The sequence below is a fragment of the Protopterus annectens genome, chromosome 1.part2 (assembly GCF_019279795.1).
Source record: "Protopterus annectens isolate FY-2018-M chromosome 1.part2, PAN1.0, whole genome shotgun sequence".
Taxonomy (NCBI): Eukaryota; Metazoa; Chordata; order Ceratodontiformes; family Protopteridae; genus Protopterus; species Protopterus annectens.
This window is the reverse complement of record NC_056727.1, coordinates 1,253,512,540-1,253,520,869: the sequence shown is the minus strand read 5'-3', so window position 1 is coordinate 1,253,520,869 and position 8,330 is coordinate 1,253,512,540. Positions and strand designations below refer to the sequence as shown.

General features: G+C 38.4%; 1 non-coding gene across 1 annotated transcript; it reads right to left on the bottom strand.

Annotated features, from left to right (window-relative positions):
- Nucleotides 1–356: 356 nt before the first annotated feature.
- Nucleotides 357–429, bottom strand: TRNAM-CAU. The gene has a single exon. It is a non-coding gene; the product is annotated as a tRNA-Met (tRNA).
- Nucleotides 430–8,330: the final 7,901 nt, after the last annotated feature.

Here is an 8,330-nt window from a genome sequence, read left to right as displayed (position 1 = left end):
TCAGTCTTTTCTAGGAATACATGTGTTAGCATTAAACCAATAGCAGAGCAGCAAAGTTAATGCCTAACATGCCTGTGTGAAAGAACAGGAAGAGTGTTTTTATAATGCTCAGATGAAAGTTAGCTGTTCTTTCCACTGGTTCTTGAAAATGTACAGAGTATGTGAAAGTGATTTAGTGAATATTTTCACATCACTTTAACTGTACAATGGTAATTCTGCACATAAGAAGTGTAACGTGAACACTGAAGCAATATGCTTGCTGATGATAATTACTTCTTAACACAGACGGCAACATGACTGTTAGCTAGGAAACTTGGACTGCATAACACAACAACTCAAGAGAAGAAAGAAAAATCTGCCCCGTGTGAGGATCGAACTCACGACCTTCAGATTATGAGACTGACGCGCTACCTACTGCGCTAACGAGGCATCTGAAGGCAGGGCTGAAATAATTTCCTCTGTAAAACTCAACAGTGCCAGACAGCATTACTATTTTTTGCAGATGAATATTTGATTGCTTGTTTTGTTTGGAGACATCAAGAACATTTAGTAGAATCTTCAAATATATTATTTTATTTTTATTTTATTTTATATCTCTGTGGTAGACACAACTGACCATTTCAGATACTGCCCTGGTGAAATAATTCACAAAGAAGAAAAAGCTTAACAGAGAGGCAGTGAAGTAACTGTACATATAAAAAAAGAACAGAACTTAACTGTACAGTAGCAGTTTACAGATGTAGCAACAATTATGAAAGAAAAGCACATTTTACAATTGTACATGCTAATATTTCAATACTGCAAAGCTTTGTTCACAATTTATATATCCTTACATGCTTTTATTGTTTTCTTAAACCTAATAAATTTACTTTCCAACATTCTTAAGCATGTTTTTTTTTTATTTTAGAATATGAACCAAATATAAAGAAAGCTAGAACAAATAATTCAGAAAAGGTGATTCTTAGTGAATCATGTAACATTTCTTTTCTACTATTCTGGTCCAGGTGGCAAAGCATGCAACAGATACAGAGTTTCATTTAATGCTTAATAAACTACCCTTTTCTGCATTAAAGGTCAAACAGATGTTTAAACATGCCTAAATGTTGTAACTGCTGCAAAAGTGTGTTGCTATGAGAGTGTGAGGAATTTAGTTTACAGAGCAACAAGAAAAGACAGACAGATAGATTGGCAGATATATAGAAATTACTTTATGACTCACTTTCATTGTAAGTTTCTGCCAAAATAAGTTTTTATTCGGATTCCAAAGTGGCTTTAGGTTATATATATCTTAAGGTACGTATCCTTAGCCTTAAGTTTAAGGCATGCTTTAGCCCCTTGATGATGGCTTCGTAGTATGACAACAGTTTTATAAAATAACAGTTTTACAGTGAAAAACAAGACTCAAAAAAGCAGGTTGCCCTGTCACATTCTATGCCCACAATGTTATTCTCTCTGAAAAGTTAAAAGCAAATTTCCTGCCTTCATTTTTACACTGTAAGCCCATCATGTGATGATAATAATTATAGGACATCGTATTAGCTTAGTAAATGATCAAACCAGAACTCCAGACTTAATTGGACAAACTAAACAGTAACAAGGCTTCAATTTTTGCATAAAGTCACTCAAGAAGAAAGCCTTTTCAGAAAAACAGTTACAGTAAAATATCCTTGAACTGTCCAAACAGAATATTCACAGAACAAGCTGCTATCATCTTGAAATGTCGCTTAGCGGGGAGAAACTATCATAGTACACAGAAAGCAAAAGAAAAACTAATAAAACAGTACAAATCAGTACTATGCAACAGACTCACCCTCATCTTAAATACATTACTAAATTTGCATAAAAACTAAAGAAAATTTAAATAAAACAGTAAACAAACAGGGATCCTGACAGAAATGAAATCTGTTTTACAGCAGTAAAAAAAAACAGATTTAAATGCATTATCTGATTAGGAAGAGTAGAAGTAATAGTCTGTATTGCATAAGTCAACATGAAAATAATTAACAAAAAGTGCTAATCCAAAAAGACTGGCAGAAACTAAATACATCAAAAAAATGTTTTAGCAGGTGTGCAAGCCTCCCTAATTAAATATACCATCTCTGGGACTGCACTACAATAGGGAAAGAGTATATACCCCTCACTGGTGTAATATCAGTTCTGTAGATATGATCGATTTTACACCATTTCTGTTGACTATTCTCACAATTTATATTAAATTGAGTAGACCCATATACAAGTCCTTAGGAAACGGAGGGTATAACTTTGAGTCCACAAGCAGTAATAAAGCATTGTAGGCAGAAACAAGAAATTAATAAAGCTTTAAAAAGGCAACAGACTTAAAAATAAACTAAAACAGCAGAATATGCAAGATATATATATATATATATATATATATATATATATATATATATATAGTATATATGTATATATTAGTATATAGTAGTTATTTTGGACACATATAAGACATCTAAAATGTGTAAGTAGCTTTGCAAATCTTATTTATAATAATGTTTTATAGAGTCCATTGGAGGGATATTTTTTAAATGATGCTTCCGCAGAGTTGCACTTGTTGAAGAACATAAAGATAGCTGGCAATAGTGAGAGTGGGTTTGCTTAATGAGCTATTGAGCTACTGAATGTGATATGAAAAGAATGATGAGAGAGGCCCAGGTCGGAGGTCATTTACCCTTTGAAGAAGGAGACTTGTATCCAGGGCAGTGACCATGAGAGACAGAATCAATTATAGTGAAGGATGACATCTCAGATGCTCAGGTAAGAGCCGCCCTTTCCAAAGCAAAAAACACAGCATCAATGGGACCAGATGGTGTCCCGGGCTGTGTCCTACATGAACTCCAAGAAGAGCTAAACCCAAACATAAAACTACTGTTCAATCTCAGCCTTACTACAGGATATGTGCCCAAAGAGTGGCGTACAGCAACAGTGGTCCCTCTCCATAAAGGTGGTGCCTCAACGGATCCTGGAAACTATCGCCCCATAAGCCTGACTAGCTTGGTATGCAAAGCTATGGAAAGGATCATCATGGACCTCATAAATAAAGATATTAGGGACCTACAAACACTGGATCCTACCCAGTTCGGCTTTGTTAAGGGCAGATCCTGCCTCTTAAACCTGGTTGATTTCTTTGAAACAGTCACCAAGGCCATTGACAAGGGGAAGGTGGTCCACACAGCCTACCTGGATCTCACAAAAGCCTTCGATACAATACCCCACTCGGGCATTATAGATAAGCTCACCAACTTAAATATAAACCCCTATGTCACTAGATGGATTGCAAATCGGCTCAAGGACAGAACCCACATGGTTAGAATTGCTGGAGCCATGTCAGACTCCAAACCAGTTACAAGTGGTGTCCCACAAGGCTCAGTCCTGGGACCTCTCTTGTTCGGTATATATTTCTCGGAGGTACAGGCCAACATGGAAGGGGTGTGGCTGACCAAGTTCGCAGATGACTGCAAACTGGGCACCATAATCGACTCTCCAGCCGACACAAGCATCCTCCAAAAGAGCCTCATAGAAACAGACAACTGGTGCCAGAGCCATGGCCTCAAGCTAAATGCCAAAAAGTGTATAGTCATCCCCTTTGGCAAAAACAAAGTGCCCACAAATTACCACATAGGTGGTAATCCATTAAGTACAGAAGAAGTAATTAGGGACCTGGGGACCCAAGTTGATAGCAATCTCTCATTTGACAACCACGTGGCCAAAGTGGTTAGAAAAACATTTTATATAGCCCACCTAATCATGAAGGGATTCACATCTAGATCAGGGGACGTCATCGTGCCTCTTTACTCATCCCTCATCAGGCCCATAATTGAGTACAATGCCCCTTTGGGATGTACCTTACCAGACACCTGCAGCAACTGGAAAGACCCCAAAAGTACCTCACCAAGAGGATCAAAGGGCTCAAACAGATGCCATATGCTGGCCGGTTAAAGAAACTCCAGCTCTACTCAGTGGCATACCACCTGTTCAGAGGCGATCTGTGCCTGGCGTATAAAGCCATGTCCAACCCGGAATTAATGGACATGCTGCACCTCAGAAAATCCAAATCCCATTGAGCTACGTGCTCGAGAGACTTGAACCTCAGCACTGAAATAAATAGGACATGCTGGAGGGACAGATTCATAACCCAGAGGCTCCCTTCACTCTGGAATAAAATCCCAGTCCAGGTTAGGCAGAGTCCCTCATTGACTCTCTTCAAGAGGAATCTTGATGAGTGGATGGGAGATCGTAGGTTTACCCCGGGTATCACTTCTGTGTCACTGTTAGAGAGAGGCACAGTATACTAACCTCGAAAAAGGGCATAGCAAAATAAATTTAAAATGGGTGGCGAAAGCCAAACACATTCTGGCTAGGCTTATAAATGCCCTAGGGCAGATAGCCTAGTATGAACCTACGAACCTATGAACAACCTTGAAGAAGAAGCTGTTTTCCTGCCAGAAGACAGCAGAGAGAAATACAAACAGCGATTGTTTCCCAGCAGTATAAGACTTAATTAACAGTGCTTGCTGTGTGTTAAGTTAAATCTCAATATTTTGTTTTTCCTTGGCATAATCTGCCTAATTTTCATTTCTGTGTAATAAGCTGTATATTTTTCAAATGAATGATGGTGTCAGTTGTGTACATTGATGGAGAAATGTAAAAATTTTGGCACAAGTCATTAATGTCAAGGTCCTAAGACCATACCTATTACTGCCAACCTGAGAATAATTTCACCAAAAAGAATGGAAGAGAAAGACACATACAGTCTTTTTCTTGAGTGTAACTTGTATGGATCAGTGTACCAACATTATCATGGTGGAGCAGATACTACAGCCAAATGGATGGTTGCAATAACTAAGTCAATTGTTAACCCATGAGCAGAGCCATCTTTCTTATCCAGGAGGAAAACTGTGAAGCACCATGTTACCCCCCCCCCCTTGATCAGGATCCTGGCCCAGTCAGCTTGGTCTTATCAACCCTGTTAACTGGAGATTATACAATGACCCCCCATTAATATTCAAAAATGTGCACTCTGATTGGTCAGCATGCTCGTTGTAAATCACAGTTATAGTAATGGGAAAAGGTCTGATCGCCTGGACTTTTTCCATTACTATAACTCTTTTTTTTACAGCAACGGAGAACGCAAGATCTCCGTTGCTTCACACTGTGTCGCTATGTTAAATGAGTTTAACATAGCGAGACAGCTTTTAAAAAAGCAACGGAAATTCTCCGTTGCTTTTTTTAAAGCTGTCTCGCTATGTTAAACTCCTTTAGCATAGCGAGACAGTTTGTAAAAAGCAACGGAGATCTTGCTTTCTCCGTTGCTTTTTTTCAAAACTGTCTCACTATGTTAAATGGGTTTAACATAGCGAGACAGCTTTTAAAAAAGCAACGGAGATTCTCAGTTGCTTTTTTTAAAGCTGTCTCGCAATGTTAAACCCATTTAACATAGCAAAACAGTCTGCAAAAAGCAACGGAGATCTTGCTTTCTCCTTTGCTTTTGCCCACAGCTCTGATGTACTGCGTAGGCATACACATGCGCAGTACATCAGCACTGCCACAGAATACCAGACAGCTGCGGAAGGACAGCAAGGAGGCATTATACGATGCCATTATTTAAGAAAAATAACTTTTTTTTTCTTAAACAATGTCATTGTATAATAGCAATAACCCACTTCTGGGTGTGGGTAATGCTGGCTTTACCCACAGTTGGCTTTGTTTGGCCACTCTGGCTTCGCCCTCGTGACCAAACCACACCAACCGTGGGTAAATCCAGCATTACCCACACCCAGGCGTGGGTTATTGCTATAATAGCTAACTGCTTTTACGGATAGAAAAAAGGCTAATTACCAGGAATATGATAAAGTCAGAAAGGCTTTTATTGTTTGAGCTGGTGTTATTTCAGAGACACAAGCTCAACAGTTTCATAACTGGATATTTTCACTGTGATAAGGTCATAATTATGCAGCTTAAAGCATGTTATAAATTTGTAGTTAAAGCCAGAGGGTGGATATAAGTGTAAAATGATATTATATCAGCTGACAAGTACAAAACGTCTTTACTTACTACTTCAAGAAAATGTGTGTCAGAGTGACCCTAAAGAATTTGACATTTTTATTGTGCTAATAGAAAGACTGATATGACATGAAACCATATATAAATCTTTGCAGTCTAGACCTGTAATAAAAGCAATGTCAAATGTTGGTAGCAAGCAAAAGTAACAGATGTAGATATACACTGTTTTAAGGATGTTTTGCTAATTATAATAATACTATTATAGATTTTGTGCAAATGATAATAATACAGTTAAATATGAGAAAACTTTGACCTCTGTATAGCATACTACTAGTGATGTTATACCACCATAATGTGATAAATTGTCTGCTGGAATAATTGAGATTATATTCTGTCGTGTGATTGACAGGTTAATGCACAGCAATGTCTCCATAGATGGCAGAAAGCTACAGGGGCTATTTAGGCTCAGGCAGTGTGTTAATAGTTTTAAAATAGCATGATGCATGATAAAATGTGTTACTAACAAGTGCTAGTTCATGATGATAAAAAATAAAAAAATAATATCCGATTACTCAAAAGTCAAACTGAGTTTGGAAAAGTAGTCCATCCAGTTGCTGTTGGTCCAAGTTAGACACATGGCATGATAACAGGGAAATATTTTTCCACTTTAAAGAGTTGTTGTAGAGAACATGGCAAGAGGTTAGTTATTTTGCTAGACCACCCTATCAGTATGAGGAGTGGAACAAGCATGTGAGTAAGCCTACAGATATATACCTCTGTCTAGCCTCAGCAAAACGGGGGCAACCATCAGCAGCAGGCATTAGAATGTATGAAGACACCAAAGACATTGCAATTGTTTTAGAAAGTCTTAGAAATCCCTAAAGGGACAATAATTCGACAAGGATACAAAGAGAAGAAAACCTCCAGCAGTTAAATAGATATGTCAGAGCAGCCTGCGAGTACAGAACTAGAAGAAGAAGGAACTTACACACTACAATTTTGCAGGAAGTCGAAGTATCATTGCTGTGATATTGTTGTGAATCTGGTAGTATAAATGACTAATGGAACAGTCGCGGGAACACACATTGAAAGAGTGTATTATGAGGAAATTAAGACACGGAGTATGAAAATGCTGAAATTTAAACTTTCTGCCAAACTAAAACATAGAGTCCAACAAATGGAGAATTCTAAGCAGCAGATGAATGTTGACAAGGAGGAATGATTAAAAAAAAAAAATATATATATATATATATATATATATATATATATATATATTTTTTTTTTTTTTTTTTTACCAAAGTTATTAAAGAGGGAGAAACAGTACTTAAGAGTTCTATACCTATTTCTTTCAGTGGAAGACAAACCTGAAATAAGGAAAGACTCTAGGCCACAATTATCTCTAAGAACAGAAAATGTACAACTGAAGACAAATCCTTCTGCAGAGGGAGAGCAACCTAGAGCAGAGAAAGGTACTGAAAGAACAGTGTCCACTCACCCAGGGATAGAGCGGGAGCAAGACAGAGAAAAGAACAAGAAGGTAGTTTATATTAAAGAATGAAATAACCATGGACCGACCCTAACTATATCCGTAGCTGAACCAGCATGCTGGAACTGGAACCAAAGGGAAGTGGGTTCTGTGTATCAAGTTCATAAAGAAAGGGAACTAGAAAAAGAGATAAATCAGAAACCTCAACTGGCACTAAATAATACCACCAGGAGCGGCCTTAGGTGAACTGGTGCCCTAGGCAAAAGGGCTCCACGGCGACCCCCACCACACCATCCAGTGCCCCCATCCTGGTCTACCTACACCAAATAAATACTGGAAAAGTGCCCCTACTAGAGCAGCGCCCTATGAATACCACCTCAGTTGCAGTTTCTAGGAAAAAAATAATCACTGCCTGTGTTGACAGGGCAGGAGCCAATGCTTTGTATGTCATGACAGGCTGACATTAAGGAAAACCCAGAGTTAGCTTACCTTTGGATAAGCATTTTAAAAAGCCACAGTTTGAGCATATCAGCTAAAAATATAGCTAGACCTGTAGGGGCAGAAGCTGAACAAGCTGTCCTTCTTATCCATACTTTGAGTTATAAAGTGACTCCTTATACACAGTAGGTAAAGACAGGGAGGAAATAGCACACCAACTGTTTTTGCCCCACCATTTCAGAAACCTAGTGGTGAGATTAGCATGTAGCCATGGGCTTGGGGGGCAGCTATGAATGAGCAAGACTGAAGCATCTATCACAGCAAAGCTTTGCTGGCTCAGAATAATAAAAGAAATTATGTTTGTGCTGGATGCCCTGATTGTCAGAAG